This window comes from Microtus pennsylvanicus, chromosome 3 (assembly GCF_037038515.1).
Source record: "Microtus pennsylvanicus isolate mMicPen1 chromosome 3, mMicPen1.hap1, whole genome shotgun sequence".
NCBI lineage: Eukaryota > Metazoa > Chordata > Mammalia > Rodentia > Cricetidae > Microtus > Microtus pennsylvanicus.
The window spans coordinates 52849182-52874533 of NC_134581.1; the positions used below are offsets into that span (position 1 = coordinate 52849182).

The 25352-nt window shown below is 47.8% G+C and overlaps 1 protein-coding gene across 4 annotated transcripts in view; it reads left to right on the plus strand.

Moving 5' to 3' along the window:
* Positions 1–2358: 2358 nt before the first annotated feature.
* Tln2 (talin 2) overlaps positions 2359–25352 on the plus strand; it is a 427686-nt gene continuing 404692 nt past the window's right edge. For all 4 annotated transcript variants that reach the window (XM_075965369.1, XM_075965372.1, XM_075965373.1 and 1 more), the window contains exon 1: positions 2359–2488. The gene's annotated coding sequence lies outside the window, so the exon portion shown is untranslated. The remainder of the gene's footprint in view (positions 2489–25352) is intronic.

Here is a 25352-nt window from a genome sequence, read left to right on the forward strand (position 1 = left end):
ACAGCCAGGCTGACTTCTCCTGAGGGGCTGGATTTAGAACGTCTTCTCTTCAGAGCCTCTGATGAATTGTGGACAAAAACAAGAGTGGTGATTAATATTCATGGTTGATTTGACAGGGTCTAGGATCACCTAGGAGACAAGTCTCCATGCATGCCTACGAAGCATTATCTAGAGTAGATTAACTGAGGGGGGGGGAAGGAGCACCCTGAATGTAGGAGTAATATTTTGAGGTTGTTGGAGTTGGGTGATTAGCTTTTTATAATTTTATATTTTATAATTCTGTTTACTTTTGTTACACATTTCAAAAATTTGATAGCAACATACTGAGGATAAACCTACCCATAGCGAAATAGGATGTATTACATAATAGAAATCTTGTCATCCAGGTTTGGGGAAAGACAAACTAACCAGTTCTGCGATGTTTGGTGGAAAGCTCTTGGGCCCTTTGAAGAAGGAAATGGGTGGGAGAACCCTCATTCTTCTTCTTATGGAAACCTGGTTTTTTTTTTTTTTTTTTTGGTTTTTCGAGACAGTGTTTCTCTGTAGCTTTGAGCCTGTCCCGGAACTAGCTCTTGTAGACCAGGCTGGCCTCGAACTCACAGAGATCTGCCTGCCTCTGCCTCCCGAGTGCTGGGATTAAAGGTGTGCGCCACCACTGCCCGGCCAGAAACAAGGTTGTTATTTTCAGTAAACTAAGGGGCAATTTGGCAAGCATCAATTTAATATGCTTCTTACTAGGCTCTTACTAAAATCAATAACCATTTGTTTCTGAATGTCCTGTGAGGTATCTGGCTACCTCTATTCTGCTAGCCTATCCAATGTACTATCCAAAGGAGTGGGGGAACCGGCACGTGTATCCATGCACCAGGGAAAAGTCTGTCCTGCAACTTTTAGGACTGTTTCTAGTGGCCCAGTAATTTGTTTTCTGATCGAGGGTTCTGATTTATAAAGTGTATTCTCTGCAAAGGGAGTAAGCTACATTATACTTTAAAACAGTGGTTTTTTTAATCTTCTAATGCTGTGACCCTTTAAGACAGTTTCTCATGTGGTGGTCCCCAACAATATTACTTTCATTGATATTCATAACTGTAGTTTTGCTACGGTTATGATTCACAATGTAAATATCCATGTTTTCTGACGGTCTTAGGTGACCCTGTAAGATTCATTCCCCTATGGGGGGGGGGGTCAAGATCCATAGGTTGAAAACTTCTGCTTTAAGACTAGACTACACCCAGGCTTATCCAAGGTCCCAGAGGACTCCTTGAAGATAGTTTCAAGTTACAAAGTTGGTTAACTCTTGGGTGTACAGTGATGGCAATTTCAAGCTGATAGACAATACCGTTGCTGTAGTTGCATTTGAGGAACTGAAGAAATTCACTATCTACTTTTTGGGAAGAGGGGTCTATCCTGGCCACTCTACACTGAGCTGGGGAAAAACCCATCAAAGCCTTTTCTTATTAATTTTTAAAATTACAAAGGTTAAGAATAAAAAGCAGAACCAAGCAGAAAGAGAAAAAAAACACCTAAAATTTCACCAACTACTGGGATACACGGATGAACACTTCGGTTAGTTTGAGCATCTCTATATATCATAATTTTAAAGAAAAGAGATTTTGTGACTTGTTCTCCTTTCCCCTTCACACGAGTACCTAAGATAAACTTCACATTTTACCTTGCCATCCCAGCATTTCCGAACTCTGTATATACAAGGGATACATAACTGACTTTTTATCCCAGGGCATAACAGGAGACATAAATAAATAAAACCCGGTGTGGTGGCCCAGGTCTTTAATCCCTGCGTTCTGGAGGCAGAGGCAGGCGCATATCTTGAGTTTGAGGCCAGCCTGGTCTGCACAGTGAGGCGCTGTCTCGAATTAAAAAAAAAAAAAAAAAAAAAATAAACCAAAAACCAAATCAGTGCTATAGGCAACACACCCTTTGCTACCCATCTTTCTGGAAGAGTCGTTCGTTCCCTAAACCCACTGGCAGGAGGTTTGTGTGTCTTCCCGCAGAAGGACTCAGAGTCCTGTGGGTTCCCGCCACCCGCGGGGCTAGATCCAACCTGGTAACCTCCCAGGACCCGGCCGGTTGTTCAGGAGAGGCGCTCGGGGAAATAAGGCCCCATCTCAGAGACGCCTGGTCCCTATGCCGCCTCATCCCACTCCAGAGCAGAGCCCAGTGACTGGGGCAGCCAGGGGTGTCCCTTGTGCCTCTCCCACCCTGGCCCGACCACAGCTCCTCGCGCGCCCCCAACCCGCGCCCGGGGTGCGGACACCCAGGAGCCGGGTGGTGAGCTCCGCCGCGCCGTCCCCCAGTGATGACGCGCTTCCTGCCCTCCCGGCGCTCGCGGGCCGTGCGCTCGCGCTCGCCCTCGGCTCCGGTTCCGCGCCCGGAGCCAGCGGCGGCGGCGGCGGCGGCGCAGCGGGAGCGGAGCCGGCTGCACTCAGGGGCTGGCGCTCTGCAATGAGACAGTAGCTGCATCCCCGCGGTAAGGCGCGGCGCGTGGCGCTACCCTGCTCTCCAGTCTGCATGCGCGCTGCAGGGATTTCGAGTGTCTTTTCCCTCCCCTCTCCAGAAGGAATATGTGGGTGGTTTTCTTCTTGGGTTTGCATCTCGTAAGTGATGTCAATGTAGAAAAACCCTGTCAAGCTTCTAGATTTTATTTCCTAGGGGGGATTTTTTTTTGCAAAAAGAGAAAAATAAATTGCAACGAATGCACCTGTCTATTGCACATGTAGCTTTCGCCGCACTCAGCCTGGGTGCCGGGCTTTGGAAATAGTCTTCCAGCTGGAGCCGGAGAGCTGATCCCTTGCCCTAGGCAGCTGGTCCCCCCCAGGGCTCCCTCTAAGGGTTTCCGGTAACGGGGTCGGAAAAGCGGTCCGGTCTGCACCGAGGGGGTCCCTTGGACCCGGGCTAGGGCCCCTGGCGCCGACAGAGTTGGTGGAGGGCAGAGCGGCTTCATTCCAGCACTGGCGGCTCCGACTTCCAGCGCCACTTTGCAAACAAGTCTCCCGCCCTGGCTCGCGGCGAAAGGTACTGGAGGCTGCTTCCCAACGCCGGACACTGAAACCTGCGGGTTGCACGTCTTCCCCTTTCCCTGGTCATCTCGCTATCAGACAGCTATTGGCCGTGGACCGCTCGGGGGAAGCGCGGGGCCGAGAGCAGTCAGGGTTTGGATCCAGCGCGGCGGCCTCTCGTTTCCTTCCCCGACCCCCAGGAGCTGAGATTTCGCGCCGGCGGGGATCGAGAGGGACCTGGAGACTGGCAATTCGGGGCCCAAGGAACGACGTTCGAGGGCGCCATATTTTCAGTGGGTTTTTCAGAGGCTAAGGGGGCGCCCACTTTCCGAAAGACCCCCGGGGGAGGCCGGAGCGATTGTCGCTGGGAAAGTTTGCGCGCCCCGGAGAGCTAGGAGGAGGCTGTCCCCACAAGGGCGCGCAGACTGCAGCGTGTTGCTCAAACTGGGCCAGGCTGGGTCTGGGGGAAAGAGAGACGCTGGGGACCGAAGAGTGCTGCTCGCGGGTGTCACGGTGCAGCGGAGTGGTAGCATTTGGGACTGTGAGGCGCAGGGCACACGCCCCTCTTTTCCCCAGGTCACCGCCGCCCGCGCTCGGCCGGAGCCTTGCGCACCGCCGCTCCCCGGCCCGGCGCACGTTGCAGAGCGTTTCCTCCAGCGCCCTTTCCCCCCAGCACCGCGTCTCGCCGGGTGTTCCACCTGGAGCGGGAGCTCACGCAGGGCTGGAGAGGAAGCGGCTAGGTTCGTAGATGGGGCAAAGGCCTGGCTTATGTGGTTCAGCCTGAAGCCTCCTGTCGTCCCTTGGCTTGTGGAGGCGACCGGAGTAGCACCCGCGGCTGCGTGCTGGACTCTCACTGTGGCGCGGGCTGGCGGAGGAAAGGGGGGCGTTTCCCAAAGTCGGGGCTTCAGGTGACACGTGGGAAAACTTGTTTTCTTGCTGCTGGCGATGGGGCAGAGATGGAAGGAAAGGAAAGAAAGGAAGGTTAATGAAAAACTAAGTCCGGATTTTTTCTAGAGAACGGGAGAGGAACGACTGAAGCAGCTGAAGTGTTTGGTGGTGTAGAGAATACAATTGCAGTAGGATGGTATCTCAGGGAAGTGCGCGCTGAAATACACGGAATCACGAGCACTATGGTGCTCAAAGTGACACTTTTGATTCTGATAACCCATGGAAGAGAGAGTTGACATTCGTGATGTCCTAGCTCCTGGAGGTAGTGACTTAATAGAAATGGGCCTGTGGGGGGAATCTTTACTTTTCTACATAGATAGTGACCCCTGCTTTGTCGTGACAGGGCAGGGCAGAGTGTGTTTGCTGACCTGTGATTGGCTGGGTGCTGGAATATGTTAGCTTTTTTCCTTGGTGTCTTAATGAAATTGTCACAGTGGAGGGGTCGTGTCAGCTCTTGGAAGAGATTCCGGGAAGGACCACAGAAACCTAACGGGGTGAGGGGGTGGGGGAAGCAGAGATTTTCGTTAGGGAGATGTGCCCCTGACATCGGCACATCTTCATGAAGTGCCTCCAGTGTGAACGTTACCCTTTCAGTTCCCAAGGTTGTGTCTTGTCTTGTCCACACCAAGGGGATCTGTGCCGAAAGTCAGGAGGAGGTGGGGTTGACGTGACCGTTGGCCTTGAGAAGGGGTGGTGGTGTGCAGGCAAGAATGCTTTTTCTTCCTTTAATTTGAACACTGGAAGAGAGGAAACGACTGAGATTACATTTGTACAGAATTAGAATAGCTAATGTTGGGAAGAATTTGCTGCTGAGAGGCCCCCCCCCCCCAACTACATTGAAATTTCCAGACTTAGATTAGCGGTGGTACACCGAGTCCCAGAAGCGGAGGCTTCTCAGTCACTGTCTACCCTGTGCTTTTGCGCCTCTTTTCATTTAATTAGGAAATGCTATGGGACTATGGGGGTCTCAGTTTGGGGCTTTGTGTTCTAGGCTATCTCCGAGGGAGAAGTAAGACTTTCCAAACTCGATCCTTTTGAATTGCTATTCAGAACAGGTGTAGGCAAAGTGTGTTTAAAATGCACCATATTCAGATTTGTTTTTCAGCATTGTTCCCTAGAGGGCATTTTAAGTTTGTTTATTTTTTATGTGCATGTTCCTGGCTCCTGTGTGCAGTGGCCAGAAGAGAGTGTTGGGTCCCATGGTAACTGGAGTTATAGGTGGTTGTGAACCACAGTGTGGATGCTGGGAACCAAACCCATATCCTCTGCAAAAGCAGTAGATGCCCTTAACTGAGGAGCCATGTCTATGTGCCATGTGTATTTTTGCACACCTTTTAATCATGATGCAATGAAAATGAACTTAAAAGAGCTTTTAAGAAAGTTTTTAAATTTTACATTTATTTGTCTGTCTATCTACCCGTCCGTCCGTCTGTCCGTCTATCTATCTATCTATCTATCTATCTATCTATCTATCTATCTATCTATCCATCCGTCTACTTATCTATATTTTTGTGTGTGGTTGGTGGGGAATGCCACAAGGCGCCCTCTGTGGAGGTTGGAAGAATCAACTCTTCTACCATGTGACTCTCTGGGATTGAATTCAGGTTATTAGGCTTTGGGGCAAGTGCCCTCTCCCAGCCAGCATGTCCCATCAGCCTCAGAGATGCTTTGTTTCAGGTCCTCTAATGTTTAATTTCAGCTCTACTACCTTAATATTTATTTAATGTTGTATGCCCCTTTCACTGGGTATTAGTAACCAGGCTTTGCTGTCTCTTGCCTGGTTCTTACTATCGTAACTTTATAGCTTGATCAATGTGCCTGATCCCCCCCACCCCCCGTAAGATTTTGTACCTTTGTGAACTGGAAAGTTGCCTATCAGTTTACCAGGCCACGTGACAAGTGGTGCGTGCACACATGTGGCATGCCCAGGCTCTTAGGATGGTGTCTGCGACTTGTGATCTGTGACATTCTTGCTCCAGGACTTCTTGAGTCAGAATATTTTCTTTGGGATTTTGGGTGGTGTTTGACTAACAGGAAGTGCCAATAACAGTTAAATCGTTCCAAACATTTTTTATTAGGTATAAAAAAATATTTAAAGACAAGAAAAAATATCTAACAAGGAGACCAGCATTCTAGAATTATAGCTTAAAAAAACCCAACTGGTGCCTTTTAAATTACAGTATTTACCCCATCCCGAACTTTTTAATCCTATTGCTTTTATATTTAATAACCAGGCTAGCTAAAACATAAGCCAAACACAACTATTACAAATAATGGGGATAAGTGGTGGCTTTAACCAGATGTTTTCCCTAAAGCTGAACTCTTCCAAACTTTCCTGCTGCTCCCCTCCCCAACAAACAGGCAAAACTCAAAAGATGAGGATGTCTTAGAGGGAAGACCAGAAATGTGAAAATGGACTCCTGGAGGTTGAGCACCATAGCAACCTGTGTCTCAGTGGCCCTTGCCGTTGATGGGCAAGCTGGACACAAGATTCTGTGGTCCTTTGAGCCCCCCTTCTCGTGTTGCTCTGAGCTATGTTTGCAGCCTATTTCACGGTGGGTTTTCAGAGTCTGACAGGGGCCCACATACTTGTTTTATTTTTAACCAACAATTCCATGTCTACCAGCTGATTCTAGCTACCATACTCTTCTAAGAGCCTAGAGTAGCCCACAAACATTTGTCATTCTTTTTTTTTTTTTTTATTCTCCTACCTTTGGCTTTAACAAACTCAATTCTTGGTCTTCCACTCACTTCTGCAGTAAAACCTCTTGGGGGTTTATCTTGCTTCTCTGATAAGAGAACCCTGCCCTCACCCCACACCTCATATCCCTTGAGGGCAGTGCTCTTGTTTTGTGTTTATCTGGAAGATAAGGTGGGGGAGGAGATAAGTGTGATTAGGTGGTTTATGGAGCACAGAACTATCAAAAGATGCACACACACACACACACACACACACACACACAAACAAGAGAAGCAGTTGTGTGGCTGGAGAGGTGGCTCAAAGGTTAAGAGCCTTTGCCACTCTTTTGCAGAACCCAGGTTCTGTTCCCAGCACCCATGAGGCAGCTCATTACTTACTATATGTAATTCCATTTCCAGTGGATCCAATTCTTCTGGCCTCTGCAGGCACCAGGTAAGTGCATATATATATACAATGGCAAAAACAAACAAACACAAAACCCACTCATACACGTATAATAAAAATAAAAAAGGGAGCCTCACTTTTTTTTTTTTTTGAGACAAGACTCCTGTTCATTCCTCATTCCTCTGTACCCAATTCAGGTTCCTGAACACCCTCAACCTCCTTGACCTTCTCCCTTTGCTGAGTAACCCACCCTTGATCAGACTTGCCCTCTGCTTTGCTTGCACTGCCCTAGCCCCTGGCTGATGAGCCTGGGTGGAGGAGCCACGTGGCCGCCTGCACAACCGAGCTCTTGATGTATGACCAATGTATGACCGTGAATCCCAAGGGGCCTCTTGACACTACCAGACCCAGTGTGCTTCTCATCCGAAATTGCTCTCAGCTGGTGCTGTGACTTCCTTCTCTAAGATGCAATTGCGCACTGGTCCCAGCATCTTGCTGTACTGAGTCCACCGACTGACTGATAAGGATTTGTCTCTTAGCCCTTCTGCAGGCATCTCCCTTCCCTTCTCCCCTCTTTGATGGGATTGTCTTCCCTGGAGATGCTCTAGCATCTTCATCCCAGGCAAAAAGCATCACCATCAGCAAGCGGAACCCCTTGATCCTGTGTCCTAGCTCATTCACCTCCCATTTTTCTGCTCTCCTTTCTTAGCAAATACTTAAAAAATTACTTCCTGCATATGAGTGTTTTATCTAGATGTGTGTCAGTGCACTACTTGTGTGCCTTGTGCCTGAGGAGGCCAGAAGAGGGCATTGGATTTCTTAGAATTGCAGTTACAGGTCATTGTTATCTACCACGTGGATGCTGGAAACTGAACCCAAATCCTCTGTAAGAGCAAAACATGCTCTTATAAACACCAAGCTATCTCTGCAGCCCTTTAGGAAAACAAAACAAAACAAAAAACTTTTTTTTAAGGAGTTGTCGTGTTCTGACTCACTTTCCTCCCCATTCATTTATTTTTGTTTTTTAAAACAGAGACACATTATGTATTCTTTGGCTGCTCTCAGACTTGCTATGTAGAACGGGCTGGCTTTGAACTTACAGAGACTTGCCTACAAGGTGTGTGCCACCATGCCTGGCTTCCCACTCATTCTTTCTCCCACTTTACTCAGGCTTTTACCCTATTCCTTTGTGCAAACATTTCTTTTTCTTTCTTTCTCTCTTTTCTTTCTTTCTTCCCTCCTCCTCCTGCTCTTCTTCCACTTCCTCTTCCTCCTTCTCCTCCTCCTTCTTTTTTCAAGACAGGGTTTCTCTGTGGAGCTTTGGAGCACGTCCTGGTAGACCAGGCTGGCCTTGAACTCACAGAGATCCCCCTTCCCTCTGCCTCCTGAGTGCTGGGATTAAAGGTGTGCACCACCACTGCTTGGCAAACATTTCTTAAGGGACTGGAGAGATAGCTCAGCGACTAAGAATATGTGCTGCTTTTGCACAGAGGAAACAGATTTGGTTCCCAGCACCCACAGCTCACCACCCTTAACTTCAGTTTCAGGGCATCTGATACCCTTATCTAGACACCATGGCCAACTGCACTCTTGTGCACAAGCAAACTACATACAGACACACAATTAAGAAATAAACAAATTTTAAAACAAAACATCCAAAGAAACAGTTGCTACTGTTGTTTTTGAGACAGGATCTCTCTTTTTAGCGCTTGCTGTCCTGGAACTTGCAGGGCTGGCCTCTGCCTCCTGAGTGCTGGGATTCATGGTGTGCGCCACCACATTCTTGAGGCATCAACATCATCTGAGGCCTGGGTCCAGAGGTGCAGCTTTGAGCATCTTCAGCCTCCCTACATAATTAGTCAGCTGATTGCCTCCTCTCTGGAACATTTTCTTCACACAGCGAATCTGTCCCTGGCTACTCTGATTCCAGCCCTCTTGTTTGATCTAATCTTTTTGGCTTCTGGAAACCGGAACTGTGGTTCCATGAAACATTTCATTTAGGAGTCTGCAATATCCTCTGCTCCTGAGAGAGGTCACAGTGGTACCCTACTTCTGTCTCGGGCCTCTTCCCTTTCTTGAATCCATGTCCCTTTGATATTCCATGATATCATGTATGAGATCTTTTTGATCTTGTGGCCTATAAGTCCCAAGTGCTTTGGAGGTGGCCAGTCTGCAAAGTGTTCACTGCACAAGCTTGAGGACTCGAGCCCCACCCCTAGTTCCCACGCAGAAGTTGGGTGTGATGCTGCGGACTTGTAATCCCAATGCTGAGGAGGTGGAGACAGGAGGATCCTTGGGTCTCCTTGGCCAGCCAGCCTGGCCTACTCATGAAGCTCCTGGTCTAGTGAGAGGCCCTGTTTCAAACCAGAATGTGATGGGCCTGGAGAGATGGTTCAGAGGACTGAAGTTTGGCTCTCTGTGAGTTTGAGGCCAGCCTTGTCTGTGTGGAGTTTCTGACTACCCAGGGTTACACAATGAACCCTGCCTGTCTCAAAAATAGACAAACAACATCAACAAGAAAACACCCAGAAAACAAAACAGATGATGGCTTCCGAGGAATGATACCACCCACCTAAGGTTGATCTCTGGCCTCTCCACATGTACACACACGCACACTTCACTTCTCCAGAAGAGAGCCTGATTCTGCCTCTGGATCCCCATGTGTCTGAAGCAATGAATGCCCGTCATATAACAAACGCCTGAAACATTGTAATGAGTGATGGACTCTTACTGGTTTCAGATTAGCCCTGGGTGAGGAGATTGTATGTTAGGATGCAGTAGTTTGAGGTCCTATTCTGGGAATGAGGGGCTCAGGTACTGACTGGGTGGGCACACCCGTGTTAAACACTTGTCGAGTGACAGGAAGCACCTGCCAAGGATGGCTAGAGGAGACAAATGGCGGCCTCTCGCATTTTTATCTCTGAAGAGGGGCACTTAAGCCATCTTCTTGGTAACTTTTGACACTGGGTTGGAGACTACAAATTGACTTGCCTGAAGTGTTTGTCATTGACCTCAGTCAGTGTTCTTGAGAATCACTCATCCCCAGAGCCCACTTGACCACCAGGGAACTGTCTCCCTCCTCTCCTTAGCCTGGGGGAATGGATTATTGAATCTGGGTGGGACAGTTCCCTGATCTTTCCACTGAGGCTGTTCCAGCTGTTCCGGGGACCTAGGCTAAGGAGACTCAGGCTTGGTGTGCTTCAGTGAAAATATTCTCCTGTTTGCCTTGCCTCAGGACTGCCTCGGTAATGACTTGGCACTCTGTCTAGTTCGTATTTGATTCGGAGTGAAGCCATTTCCTAAATATGGCCTGAGGTCATTCACGGCAGCTCTTCCAAGGAGAGCCTGGATTATTCCCAGGTTTGAGAGATTACGTGGAGGGCACGTTAAGAAGCTTAATTTTCTCCTTGAAGAACTTTCAACTGGCCTGTCACTTGTCATTCCAAGCCCTCCCCATGTGGAGTTAAAGGAGCCACCCTGGGGTAAGAGGTCAGCCAAAGCAGCTGAGGTTTAGTACCCAATGAAAAAGGCAGATATCTTTGTAGGGCGTCTTAGCCTGGTTCAAGGGAAATGTATTTTTATTATCCCCTCAAAAGAAAAGAGTCAAAGGTGACAATTCATTTGGTAAAGTCCTTTGCTTGTAATTATGAGGACCTGAGTTTGACCCCCAGAACCAACTTTTAAAAAGCTGGGTATTGTGAGTGGCAAAATGCTTGTAATCCCAACACTGGGGAGATGGAGACAGGAGGATCCTTGGGATTTGCTGGCTAGTCAAGCTTAGCCTACTTGACTGGTTCCAGGCCAGTGGAGAAAACATGCCTCAAAAAAAAAAAAAAAAGGATGTTGACATTCACAATCTCCATGCACATGTGCACATACATGCTCATAAGCCTATGCACAGATGTCCACGTGCACCCAGGAAGACATGTACATGCACACACACACACTCACACACAATTGATGAGTTGGTGCTGAGACTACTTTTTAGACTGCTGCCAGGAACTTTCTTCTTTTCTTACCTGAGCTGCTGGACCTTCTTCTAAGGCATTCCCTTTCCTAAACCTGGCCCGCCTCACTGCCTTGAGCCTCTGAGGAGTGGCTCCTAGCAGAGACTGTCGGGGAAGGGCTGGGGGAGGTCAGGGCAGCCAGAGGACTGGACAGGCTCCTGCAGGGGACACTGGACAGACTTGGCTCCTCTGGAATGCAGGACACCCATCTCACTGGGCCACAGTTCCCTAGCTCTCCTATACGCTGGTCACTAAGACCCTGTAGCCTCCTATTTTAAATGCATCTTGAAAGAGCCTTTTATTTTCTTTGGGGAAATTTAATTTTCTGGCCTCTTTCCCCGGTGTGTTTTGTTCTACTTAGGTGAGAGGGAACGCTCAGTTCAGCTTGAGAAAAATGGCCTCCTCAGGGCTTAGATGATTAGGGCCCTTAGGTGCGTGTTGGGGATGGCACAGATGGGTTTGAGCAGCTCCCCGGCGAGGTGGTGGGCTGCTCGATGCTGTAGGGCTGGAAGAGAAGCAGGAGGTGTGGGCCAGCGGTGCAAAGGTGGATTTGGCCTTTGCAAAGGGCATTCCCTGCTTCCTCCTGGTGAACTTGTGGCTGTGGGGACTTTCCTGTCTTGTGACAGTTGCTTCAGGTTGCACATCGGAGCCTGCAGTTGTCACCTTCTTCTCTGCTGCCCACCTGGTACCTTCCTGAGGTTCTGGAAGACCAAGAGCTGGTTCATTTTGAGGACCACGTAGAGACTCTAGGATCTCTGCTCGGTCCATGTCCTCCCTTTGCCCTGTCTTCACACCTTCATTTTTTTATCCTGTTGTCTGTGTCCGTCTCCAAATGTCCCATTTGTAACACACCTGACACATTGGATTAAGCCTAAATGACCTTATTTCAACTCTGTGAATTATATTATCTCTGTGAAAACCATATTTCTAAATAAGGTCACCTTCTGAGGTACAAAAGGATAGACTTCAGTATAATTTTTTCTTGTATGAGAAAAGAAATGTTTCTCATAGAACATAGTTCAACCCGTAGATGATCAAACAGTCTTCTGTTTCAAAAATCTGAATCCATCATGGACTGCTTGTTGGTGAAATTCCCCTCTCAGGCTAAGGAGCCCGGGTCCTTCACTGTGGAAGCTTGCACCTACGGGTGCCATTGCCCTGCCCCTGTCTCTGTGCATCTAAGACCTTGCATGCTGGTTGCTATGACAACTGTGGGAGGCAGGTATTCTCATCCTACTTTGAGAAAGCAGAGGTACAGCAAGGTCTTTTTGCCGAATGTTGCATGAGTTTGGCTCTAACTCAGATCTTTTTCATTCACAAGCGTCTCTAACAGCTCTGTGTCTCCATCCTTGACATGAGTAATTGTCTCCTGGGAAACCCATTGAAAATACGGACTTGGGAGGCCTTGTGGGATACTTAGGAACCTAGCTGGGTTTTCAACCAAGGGATCTGTATCTTTCATTGTTCCCTCTGGAGATTTTGATACACTCAGATAGGACCTAATACACTCCACCTTGAACTTTGTTTCTCAGAGGGAAAAAAAAGCACCACCAAGTTGTCTTCCCCCCTCCCCCCCCCACCTTGCCTGAGAGGCAGCAGGAAGCTTCAGAAAGAGACTGTCCCTGGAAGGGAGAGAACTTGGTATGGAAGCCAAGCTGCTTCTGTTCCGTTGTAAGACAGTCTCATGTAGTCCAGGCTGAATTGGAATTCTCTGTGAGGCCGAGCATGACCTCCGAATCCTCCTGCTGCCACTTCCAAGGGGTGGAATTGCAGAAGTGAGCTATACCTGGTGTTTTGTGGTGCTGGAGATGGAGCCCAGCATGCCAGGCCAGTACTCTGCCAACTCAGCCAGATCCCTGGCCCTCGCTCTGCCCTGTGCGTAACTCTCTTGTTTGTATTCTATGGGCTGGGCCTTTGGCTACTCAGCTTTTGTGAGTGAGATTATAGGCTCAGTAAATGTAAAATAAATCTCGTTTGAATTTTCTGTCATATAGGTGCACATCGCACGCCAGAGTGGAAATAAATTGAGATGGTTCAATCACAAATAAATGCTGCATGCTTTTATGATGTGTGTGTGTGTGTGTGTGTGTGTGTGTATCCTTCATTCAGGAAGACAGAGCAAGAAATGTGACAAGGGGCTGGAGACATAGCCCCGTGGATAAGATTGAGTACTTCCATTGTAGAGGACTTGGGTTCAGTTTCCAGCATCCATGTCAGATGGCTCACAGTGGCCCATAATTCCAACTCCAGGGAATATAATACCCCTCTTCTGGCCTCTCCCTCAGGTGCACATTACCCCCATCCTATTCATTTATATTAATATTAACACTAAATTATATTAAAGCCAATAGTTTAAAGTTTTGCGACAGTTCAGTATCTTTACTGTTACAGAATATACATGTATTAGCAAAAATGTGCTTAAACCTCTGGGTGCTGAAGAGTCACCCACAGAAAGGCATTCAAATGTGCACATCTGGGCTCTGCCCCTTCAAAACTTGTAGCAGCAGGGCTGAGGTAGGACTTGAATTCGAAACTGCCGGATCGGGGACTAAACGTAGAGCTGGCAACCCCATTAGTAAGATATTGTCCCCGTGTGCTTCCTTGTCAGTATTACAGTACCAGTCTCCTTGGAGCGTGAAAATGTCTCTCAGTTCTTCAGTGTTAGCCTGCAAGTTAGAAGCCATGTTCAGGACCAGTGCCCAGGCTATCCAGCCTCTCTCTTTCTCTCTCTACCTCCCGACCCCCGAAACAGAGCCCTTGGCTGCCCTGAAAGTCACCACTGTATAGTAAGAATGACTTTGAATTTTTGGCCATTGTTTCTACTTTCTGAGTGCTGAGATTTCAGAAGTGAGACACCCAGTTTGTGTGTTGCTGGATATGGAACCCAGGGTTCTATGCAAATTAGGCAATCACTCTACCAGCCAAGTTACATCCTTGGCCCTTGAGTGATTATGTCACTCCCAGGTTCCTCAGGTCTAGCTGTGAGTGTGGTCCTGGCGTAACCATCATTGGAGTGACTTCGGATATGGGTAAGCGCTGTAGTTGCCCAGCCCTCAGAGAGTCCCACTTGATAGGTTTCCATGAGCCCCGAGAATTGGTAGTTTTTACTATCAAGATCATCTCAGGTCTTCTGAAATTTGGGTGTCACACAAATAAGGTTTGGAGGTCTCTTCTGCACACTGCCTCCCCACTTCCCACCTCCCAGTTATAAACATTACCTCGTATTTTAGTGACATGTCTAACTATTTTCTGCTTTTGGATTTTGTTGTCTATTTTGAAGATGTCAGAACTTTATTCTTCAGTTACAAATCTAATGCATTTCTGATTTTTCTTTGAATAATCCCTCTCCCGTTTTTATATAAGCTCCTGCAATTCATTTCAAAATAAGTCTTAAGATACTGGGTTCTTCGACCAGATAAAGCCCTTTGGTGCACTGACACAGTCTGCGAATGATAGTTGAGATTTCTGGAGATAATTTAAGGAGATTTTGTGGTTTTAAGCTTGCACAGGTGGTTAGGAACGGCCTGTAGTAGATGTGGGTTTGCATCCTTGGACTCAGTGTGCATATTAAATTAAACAGTTGGTAAATGGTTACATATGGGAGGGGGAGGTGGAAGAGGGCCCTGTCTCCTTGGTGAAGGAGATTCAGTTGCATTAGCCAGGACATTACATCTTGGTATTTTGAGATCCATGTCTTACAGATGTTGTGTGAATTGATTTCCTGCCCTTAGAGACAAGATTTTTTTTCCCCCAATTATGTGTTTTTCCTTTTGGCTGAATGGAGACTTTCAGCTTTAGAAAGGGGGGCCAATATTCATTTTGTGTTATTGGGTCATGCGCACCACATTATTTTATGGTTGTGAGCCTAGCCTTTAATGGCTGGCCATCTCTCCGGCCCCACATTACTTTACGTAATACATTCTTGAAAAGTTAGAGTTAACTACTCAAAAAGCTGTAGGAGACCGTGCATGTGTTTGTCACAGTTGATTGAATTGTGTTCCTCTAAAGGGTGACTTTTACTGTATGTAGCTGCATTCTTTTTTGTTTTTTTTTAAATATTTATTTTTAATTGTGTGTGTATCAGTGTGTGTGTGTGTCTGTGTGCATGTGTGTGGGTACCCATCTCTGGCACAAGCTCTCTCTGGAGCTGGACTTACAGTAGGACCTGGAGCTGTAGCCACCTGATGTAGGTACTAGGAACTGAACTCAGGACCTTTGAAAGAGCAGTACCTGCTCCTAATTATTAAGCCATCTCTCTCCAGCCCCGTGTATAAATACATCTTAACTACATACACAGTATCAAGGGAACTTGTCATGTCAGCTGTACTTTTTGTAAACTAGTTACCAAAAGTCAGGATTGCATCTGTGAAGTAGTCTCCTCCCCACCTCCACCTTGGGCATCTCTGTTTCACACTGGTTTGAAAATGGCATTGCCTGTTTTCTCTTTGCTAGTCCAGACCAGGTGAGTTGTGCAACTGGCCAGGGGCTACTGAGAGATGCGCGTGGTCTCTTAATTCCTAAGCCAGCACATCTGGAACATCACGGGAGTCTTCTGAGGTCCTGGGGATGAATTAAGTAGGCTGTGGTTTGGATGTGACTGGAGTTGCAGGGCTGAAGAGAGGTCCGCTAGGTCCATGATTCCCTGCCAGTGTCTTTCTCTGCACAGTCTTTAACTCTTGTCTTGTAGGTTTCTATTTTTTTAAGTCTGGTGTCTCACGCAATGGTTCACCTGTATCGTTGTGGATTTTGGAGACAGCCCAGAAAGAGGAGCCCTGGCCTTGGTATCTCTCAGGAAACTTGGCAAAGCTCTTTCTGGGTGTCTGCTGAATGCCTTGGGGATGCAGGCTGAAGCCCTTGCGCATGCATAGTGATGGTAAAATGGCTCAGAGGAGCTGCACATGGGTGTTGATGTGATCACCTACCACATAGTGGCCACCATTTATACTGTGACCTTGAGCACATTACCTGCTTGCTGTAATCGTCAGTGTACTCATCAATAAAATGCATCCATCATCCCCCCACTTACATCATTGTTGTAAGAAGGGAATAGAAGCCACACTATGCATACTTCTGAGCATATGCTAATTATGTATAATTCTGTAGAAGGAGCAAGTTAATGTATGGTTTTGTTTGTGCCCCAGCCAACCACAGGACAGGAGTTTGGTGTGTTTTCCCTCCTCTGTTTTGGGCCCTGTTAAGAACATCAAGGAGGTGTATTCAAGGGCTGTGCTGCTTGTTTTGCTCATTGGTTGAGGAGGTTGAGGTTGGAGGTGAGCTTCCAACCACAATACTCAATTACAGTCTCGGGTCATCTGATAATGTGTTATTGAACAGTCCTTCTCCAGGTCCTGACAAAGGATTATTTCCCAAGGGTGCCAGGAGCCGGCAACATGAAAATTAGTTCATCTTTCTAACACGCTCTGTGGGGCCTCCGAGATGAAAGGGATTAATTAGCATTTAAGTTAACTGAAGCGGGGCTGGAGTTGTAGCTCAGTTGGTAGAGTGCTTGCACTCAAGAAGCTCTGGGCTCAAGCTCCAGCACCACACGCGTGGTCGCACATGTCGTTCCTGCACTCTGGTGGAAGCAGTTCAAAGTCACCTCTGGTTATATAGTCAGCTTGAGGCCAGCCTGTGCCACATGAGACTGTCCAAGAAAAAAAAAAAGATAAAACCCCAGTTAACTTAAATGGAAGATGGAACTCAGGCACTGGCCCGTGAGGAACCTTTAAGTACAGGTGGGGCGGGACCAGCTGAAGGTGCTTAAACATACCTGCTTATATTACTCCCATGGTACTGTCATGTTCAACACTCTTCCGGGCTTGTCTTGGTGGACTGAATGCTTCCTCCATGTGATTCTCACTAGGGCTGGATTATGAGCCTCTGTCCTTGTTCTTCAGGGTTGACCAATGTTCTGGGAACATCAGCACCACCCAGGGACCTTAGTGTTAGGAACTCGGGTTCCACCCTCATCTATAGATGTGGGACCCTGGAAGGCAGGGACACCTGTCAGCATTTTACACTAGGACATGGGGAGGGAGGTGATATTCCTGTTGACTGCTTCCGAACACCTGCCAGAGAGGAGGGGCTAAGGATTTAGACTTGGGTTTCTGTTCTGCTCACTCCTGATGCTGTGGATCTTGGCTCTTTAGCTACCCTTCCCTATTCTCATCTCCATCCCCATCACCTCCATATCCATCCCCTCTCCTCCCTACCCTCAAGTTCATCCCTCCCCTCTGCCCCATCCCCCCTCTATCCTTGTCATTCCCATCCTTACCCCCTTCCCTATCCCTATATCCACCCTCCCCTCTCTAACCTCATCTTCATCCCTCCCCGTCTCCAATCCCATCACCTTTATCTTCATCACTTCCATCTCCATCCCCTCCCCTCCCTCCCCTCATCTTCATCCCTCTCCCCATCTCCAACCCCATCACCTCCATCTCCATCCCTCCCCCATCTCCCTCCCTCCCTCCCTCTCCCTCCCTCCATCCACCATCTTAATCCCCATCACCTCCATCCTCATCACCTCCACCTCCAATCTCTGTCTCTCTTTCACTGCCTTCCTATTAGGGTTGTTCCTAGAAGAATAGTGCCTGGGGATAGTGCACGGCTGGGCCCACCCAAGTGTGCTGTCTTTCTTAGTATCAATTGCTTGTTCTGACACCTTGCTGTCCCTGGAAGGAAAAAAAGAGACTTAGATCTAATGTAAAAGTCAGCTAGCTTGGCTTTCAGGAGACCTGCAGGGGTTTGCATCCTATCACTGGTGGGTCTCTGGAAACCTGGTTTTATTCCTATCCAAGGACAGGGTTGAACAGAATACCATTTTTCTAATGCTTCTCCAGACTTTTAAATCCTCCTTCTCCAAGTCCCATATCAGAGGAATTATCCTGGGAGACGCTTGCCAAATGGCACCAAATAAGCTTTCCTGCACTTTTCTGAAAAGACAATTAAAAGTGTATTGAGGAACCAGAGGAGCTTGGTGCCAATTCGGGAAGCTCTCCTGAGGAAACCTTTCTCATCCCAGTCCTCTCTTTGAGAGGCTTAGCTAGGCAAGTGGAGAGACAGGCAGTCTTGGAAGAGGACAGGGAAGAAGAGAAAGGGAGCCAGTGTGCTGGAGAGTGCCTCCTCAGGAGAATGGAAGTCTCTGCAGATACAATCAAGTGGAAATGGGAAGCCCATTATAAATGCATCAACACTTGAATCATGTTACTCGTTAGCCCCGGCATCCTGGCCTGGGATGTGCTTAGAAAACTGAGCTCTTGAGGTCAGACTCTGCTCAAGGTCACATTGCAAGTTAGGGACCAGTTGGCTCTGGATCCAGAGATGGTAATTAGTCCCGTGTGCAGCCCCTTGTGCTCTTCCGCCTTCCGTCTGGGATGGATGGAAGATGGTGAGAAGGCAAAGCTATGGTGACTGGATCCAGATGTACTGGCCTGACCCCTCCTCCCTTTAAAGCCAACATAGTGAAGTTGTTTTTTTTTTAATAGAATATTTTAATCTGCTGGTTTTATTTACTAGTCTACCTTTGTGCACAGGGCTAAAGATCAGAAGAGGGAAAAAAAAATCCCAAGCCAGTCAGTATCCTTATTGCTGGGGATGCTATAGCAGGCTGTGTTTTTCTTAGCTTCAGGCACCAGCTAGAGTGACCTCGGGTACAGAGGTCAATGGAGACCTCTGCCCTGGAAGTGACAGAATGTTTGTTTTCTAGTTGGGAAACAACTGATAGACAGCTTCCAAGGCCCACACTTATAGGTGTGTATTAGGTTGAACATTAAAACGTAGGAACTGGTGGCGGCCAGGTCAGTTGGTAGAGTGCTTGTCTAGTGTGTCTGAAGACCTGAGTTTGACTCTAGTGCCGTATAAACAGGGTATGATGGTGAATGTCTGTAATCCTAGCACTCAGGATGTGGAGGCAGGAGGATCTGAAGTTAAGGGTCATCCTTGGCTACCTAGAGAGTTCGGGGCTAGCCTGGGCTATAATGACTCAACAACAACAATGCCCAGGAATAGTGGAACTTGTCAGTGATTCTCTTAGCGGGGACTCTGGAGACTCCCATATGTAAGCCTGTGGGATGTGACTGCTTCTGTGATTAAATGCCAGGTTATGTGTGCAAACAATCTGAGGGCAGTTTTTGTTGTTATTGTTTTGTTTTTTTTTTTCTTTCTTTTGGTTTCTAAAACCAGGGTTTGTGTAGCAGCTGTGGCTGTCCTGGAACTCACTTTGTAGAGCAGCCTGGTCTTGAACTCACTGAGGTCTACTTGCTTCCATCTGCATGTGCCCATGCCCGGCCTGGTATTTCTATTTTTATTTTTTAAACCACATAGTTTAGCAATAGACTGTGCTACACTGGTTAAAAATGTCTTCATGTATGGAATGGGTTAAGTAAAATGCTGCAGATCCCTTAGTGGCTGCAGCAGCAGAAACGCTGCAAGTCCCCAAGAGGCGGCAGTGGGTCCCAAGAGCAGCCAGTCCCAGGCAGGGATGGCGCAGTTCCCAAGTGGCTGCAGTGGGCCATGAGGGGCAGCGAGTCCCACAAGGAGAGACAGACAGATGGGAAGGCGGCAGGGAGCCACAAGGCGGCAGGAGAGACAGAGACATGGATAGGTATGCCATGCAGAGTGAGGTTGGATGTTTATTTAGTGGGTTATGGAAAGGAAGGAAAGAGGGGACAAGGGAAGAAGGGAAAGAACAGAGAGAAACAGAGTGGGGAGAGGGGAGTGGAGAAGTGGGGAGAATGGAGTGAGGCAAAAAAAAGATGGGACTCCGGCTGGAAGTTGAAGATCAGCTTGCCTCAGTGGATGGGGAAGGGAGTGGGTGTGGCCTGTCTCTTAAAGGGACGGAGCAGACCATTACAATGTATATGCTCATTTTGTTGTCCGTCTCTGTGTGTGTGTGTGTGTCCCCACACTGTGTAGGAACTAAGTCCTTTGTCTCACTGATGTCCAAAGGCATCAGTTAAACAATAAGAGCATTTAAGGGCATTGGTCAAGGAGAAGGCCTCAGGAGGCTGGACTCCAGGCTGAGGCCTTGTGGGCAGAAGTTTTATGTCTTTCCAAGAGTGTTGACCGTGTCCATCTGACCATCATTTCTTCTCAGCCAAGGAAGTATTCGTAAAACTATATATCTTTTGCTGAGAAATTAAGTCATCTTAGACTAGTTGGTCCTGTGTGTTCTGAGAGTTCTGTAGCATTGAAAGTTCAACTGATCCACAGATTGAAAATATTTGTGTATAGGCTGGGTGGTAGTGGCACACACCTTTAATCCCAGTTTTTGGGAGGCAGAGGCAGGCGGGTTTCTATGAGTTTGAGGCCAATGTGGTTGACAGAGCAAGTTACAGGACAGCCAAGGCTACACAGAGAAACTCTGTCTCAAAAAATAAACAAAAAAGGGCATGAAACAATAGGTATGCTGGTGCACACCTATAATCCCAGCACTTAGGAGGTCTAGAGAGATGAGGACCAGGAGTTCAAGCCCTGCCTGGGCTATATGAGACTTTGGGGGTGGAGTGGGAGGTGGAATTGAAAAACATTATTTTTGTTATAAGCCCATTTTCCCTAAAGCATGTGGTATAACAACTGTTAACTATTTATATATAATTTACATCGTATGAGATATTAATAAGTAATCTGGGATAACTAGAGCATACGAGGGGATGAATGTGTTGGCTCTGTAAACACGATGCTATTTTATATGAGAAATGAAAATAGGTGTTCGTCCCTCCTGGGGCTTCTGTAACCAAGTGCCCTACGACCTCAAAGAACAGCTTCTTAGTGGAAGCGAGCTGTCCTGGGTATCAGAGGTTTAAATTGACACGAAACCAGTGCAGATGTGTCGAGAATGGGGGTGGCATGCTCTGCCTTCAGTGCTGGCATATCAGTATTCCTGGGGGAGTGGGTGTGAGACCCTGGACTTTGCCTTGCCACTCAGTCCAGTAGGGATTCTGTTCAGCACATACCTCCAAGGGATCTCAGGACCAGCAGAGGAGACAGCATCACTTGGGAACTTTCCGAAAGCACAGGTTGCACAGCTGCGTCCCCGCCCAGCAGAACCATCAACTGTGAGTAGTGTGAGTGAGGCACGCATGTGCAGGGCACTTGGTGCACTGGAGACGCCGGGTACAGGACCGGGCAGCAGAAGCTGTTTGGATATGCATTCTGTTGGGTTGTTTTCCAAATCGTTTCATGGTGGACTAATGTCCTGTTCTGGTAACGCTGCTAAGGACGGGGTCAAGCTAGATTTCCATTAGTGCTCAGTGATAATTCACTACAACACGAGGTCCATAGCCAGGATGTATGATAGCCATCCTCAGACTCATCCCTGTCAGAAAGAGACTTGGGTTGTGAGTGGAGGCATCTAAGAGTGGCCCCTCTCAAGGTACTTGTGACAGCTATTCTGGGAGGAGTGGAAGACAGGGCCTGATCTCATAGTTAAAGGGAAGCACTACCTTAGGGCTGTGGGGGAAACAGGTTTTTGCTGCAGAAGTGGCGGGCTAAGTGCCGGTATTTCCCATTCAGGCTTCTTTGAATTCTAGGATCTTGAAGTTGGTTTTCTGCTGAAAGGGCAGTTCAGTAGCGTGGTACAAACAGAACATTATTGTCTGAACAGTTACTCTTGGTTCAACAAATGCTTCCAAAGGAAACAAATTAAATTTGAGATAGAATTTACTTTGACTTTGAATGGAAAGAGGATAGTTAAAAAGTGTCTATTCATGCCCTTGCCTGGGGCTGGATAGACACTGGAGCAGAAGAGATTCCTGCCTTGTGGGTGTTAACAGAGGCAGCACTGCTTGCCAGCTGCCTTGGTACAGGCCTTGTGTGGGAAGGGTCTGGTCAGCCAGCTCAGGAGTCTGGACCTGAGACCTGTCACCTGCAGGAGACGTCTCCTGGCTTGGAATTTTCTTATGATCTTTGCAGTGTGTGAAGTAGAGGCTGTCACTCAGCTACCTTCTGAAATCCAGGCTTCTTCCCGAGTGAGTTGTCGCCTTCCTCTTCCTGCTCCTGGATAAGTCCCAGCTTTAAAGTTTTAGTTGACGCTGTAGCTGGCTTAACATTAACTTCAAGAGGTCAGTCTGGGTAGAGGTGATTCTTTTGAGTACGAGAGGAATATAATTAAAAACAAAGCTCAGCCCAGAAGGATCTCTGTACAAAGGGAGGAGGAAAGAGCATGTTCTCATGCTGAACACACACCACGGGTAAGCGAAGTTACTGCACAGAAGGCAATCTGGAAAACTTTAAAGATTACATTGATTTGTTTACTGTGCGCCTGGGTGCTTGTTTTCTACAGTGCACCTGTGGAGGCCAGAGGACAACTTGCAAGAGTTCATTCTCCTTAAGTCATGTGGATGTGGCTTCTGGGGATAGACCTCTCGTTGTCACCAGAAGTCTTTTCTGCTGAGTGATCTTGCTGGCCCAAGAGATCTTACATCTCACAGAAAAGTGGTATCCATTCGGTGGGATACTGAGTGGGAGTTTTCAAACCACACCCTTGCCCAGCTCCACCCGAGAAACATTTTATCTAATAGCATATGCTCTTGCCCGGGCCTTGTCGTGTGGGTTTTAAAGCTCTCCGGGTGAGACGGGAGCACAGGTGAGGAAGATGGTTTCGGGAACAACAGTGACCTCTCTAGAGTCCCTGAGCTCTTCCTGCAGTGTGTATCCTCAGGGCTGCTGGGAAACAACCTTTCCTCCAGGAGCCCTTGACCTCATTCTCAGCTACTGTAACTGGTGCTGGTTTCTCTGGGATCCAGTCACAGTGCACAGCCCTCTCCGCCTAACAGACTAGGGTCGAACTCCTACAAAGTTGTGTTCCCAAGCTAGGATTAGGTTGCTTTTTGGTTTGTTGGTTTGTTTGTTTTGTTTTTGTCAGCTTGATAGAAGGGCTGACTAGAGTCATCTGGGATGAGGGAACCCCAGTTGAGAAACACTTCCATCAGAGCGGCCAGTGTGCTGCCTGTGGGGACATTTTCTGGGTTGATGCTTGATGTGAGCGGGTCGAGCCACTGCAGTGGTCCTGAGTTGTGTGAGAAAGCAGGATGGATAAATCATAGGGAGTGAGCAAGCCATCTGCTTCGGCTCCTGCCTTGACTTCCCTCAGGGATGGATTGTGATGGGGAAGTGTAAGCAGAATAACTCAGCTTGCTTTTGGTCATGATATTTTATCACAGCAGGGGACTCTATATAAGACATTGGGTGAACCCTGCAGTATGTTCATGGTCTCAACCTGTTAGTGCAGTGTTGGGGCGTGTGTGTCTTCCTGCTTTGGTATTGTCTCTGTTCGCAGTTAATTGTGTGTTACTGAAGTGGTCTGAAGGTCTTTGCCTAAGGAGAGGTCCCTGGGTTTTGCTGACATATCAGGGCCAGGACTCAATATGCCAATTCTGTAGGAGCTTTTTGTCTTTCCATTGCCGTTTTCAGTAGTAGTTGCTCAGTTTAACCTGCCCTCATTGTCAGTGGAGAGATCTTACCATTGCCCCATGTATATAGAGCTGTTGTTTGTGGACAACGTTCAGGCTGTGTTAGAGCTGCTACAACCACCACTCTCTTGCTTGTGGCCTTCAGTTTCTAAGTCCTCTTGACTTTCTTTTTCTTCTTTCTTTCTTTTCTTTTCTTTTTCTTTTTTGAGACAGGGTTTCTCTGTGTACCCCTAGTTGTCCTGAAACTCACTCTGTAGATCAGTCTTGGCTCGAACTCACAGCATGCCCCTGCCTCCTGAATGCTGGGATTAGAGGTGTGCACCACCACTGCCCAACTTTAATTGCCTTTTTAATTCAGCGTGTGTGCATGCATGCACAAGTTCATGTATTGGGGTGATCCTGGGAGTTGTCTTTCTCTATTGCACACCGGAAGCCTAATTCTGGAGAAGGAGTTGTTCTGAGGCCCCTCTTAGGAAGGGTTCCAGAGAAGCCCTTGACATCCTGAGATATAGCTTAGGACAAGGGAGGGGAGGAAGAAATAGCTTAAAGGGTAAAGTTCTTGGCAGGCAAGTATGAGGCCCTGAGATTAAGCACCAAAACCCAGGTAAAAAGCTGGGCACTGTATTACATGCTTGTAATCCCAGCCGTGAGGTAAACAGGCAGATCCCCAAGGCTTGCAACCTGTGGTGGTTTGGAAGAAAATGGCCCCCATAGGGCCCGAGGGAGTGGCACTATTAGGAAGCGTGGCTTGGTTGGAGGAAGTGTGTCACTGTTGGTGGGCTTTAAGGTATGAGAAGCTCAAACCAGGCCTAGTGGCTCGCAGTCTCTTCTTGCTGCCTGCTGATTCAGATGCAGAACTCTCCGCTCCTTCTCCAGTACCATGTCTGCCTGCACACTGCCATGCTTCCTGCCATGGACAATAATAGGCTAAACCTCTGAAACTGTAAGCTATCTTTAGTTAAATGGTTTCCTTTATAAGAGTTGCCATGGGCATGGTGTCTCTTCATAAAACCCTAACTGTGCCACTACCTAATGAGCCTAATCATCAAGGCCCCAGGTCACAGTAAGAGACATTGTCCCAAAACATTGGGTGGGGACTGGAGAGAGAAGACTCCATGGTTAAGAGCACTCTCTGCTCTTCTAGAAGATCCAGGCTCGATTCCTAGCACCTACGTGGTGGCTTACTGTTAGTGCACGACGCCCGTCTGTGTTCTATGTGCTACCATATAGTTCGTGAGCCGGGCAAGGGGCTGGAGATTGAAACACACAAAGACACACAGAGACACGGGTCATCCCTGAAACAGGAATGCCCCAAGAATGCCCCCTTTATTGTGTCCAGGGGCAGCTTATATAGGGAGAGCCACGCCCCAGACAAACGCACCAGAAACCACTCCTGTCATCAGGAACTCCTGAGGGTCTCCTGCTCAGAGCAGCTGCAAGCATTACAAGTTGTTTACCAGAAATTCAGGATCTGGGGTTAACAGCTCCCAATCTTCTGTAACTCCAGTTCCAAGGGATCCAACACCTTCTTGTGGCCTTTGTGGTCACCTGATATGTAAGTCATGCACAGACATGCATGCAAACAAAACATCCACACATATAAAATAAAATTTAAAGCAAAATGAACCAAACAAAGCCCAAGTAGAGCGTGCCTACGAACAAAACGGAGGTTGACCTCTGGTCTTTAATCTCTCTCTCTCTCACACGCACGCACGCACGCACGCACAGGCACATACATGCATGCACTCACACACACACTCCTGGGGCCAGACAGAGCTTCTAGGACAGCAGATCTGATCTGCTACTTTTCACCTTTCCCCTCCCCCCACTTGCAGATTCCTATAGACAGAGTAGCTCCTCCCCTCCCCCTACCTCTCCTGGAGGC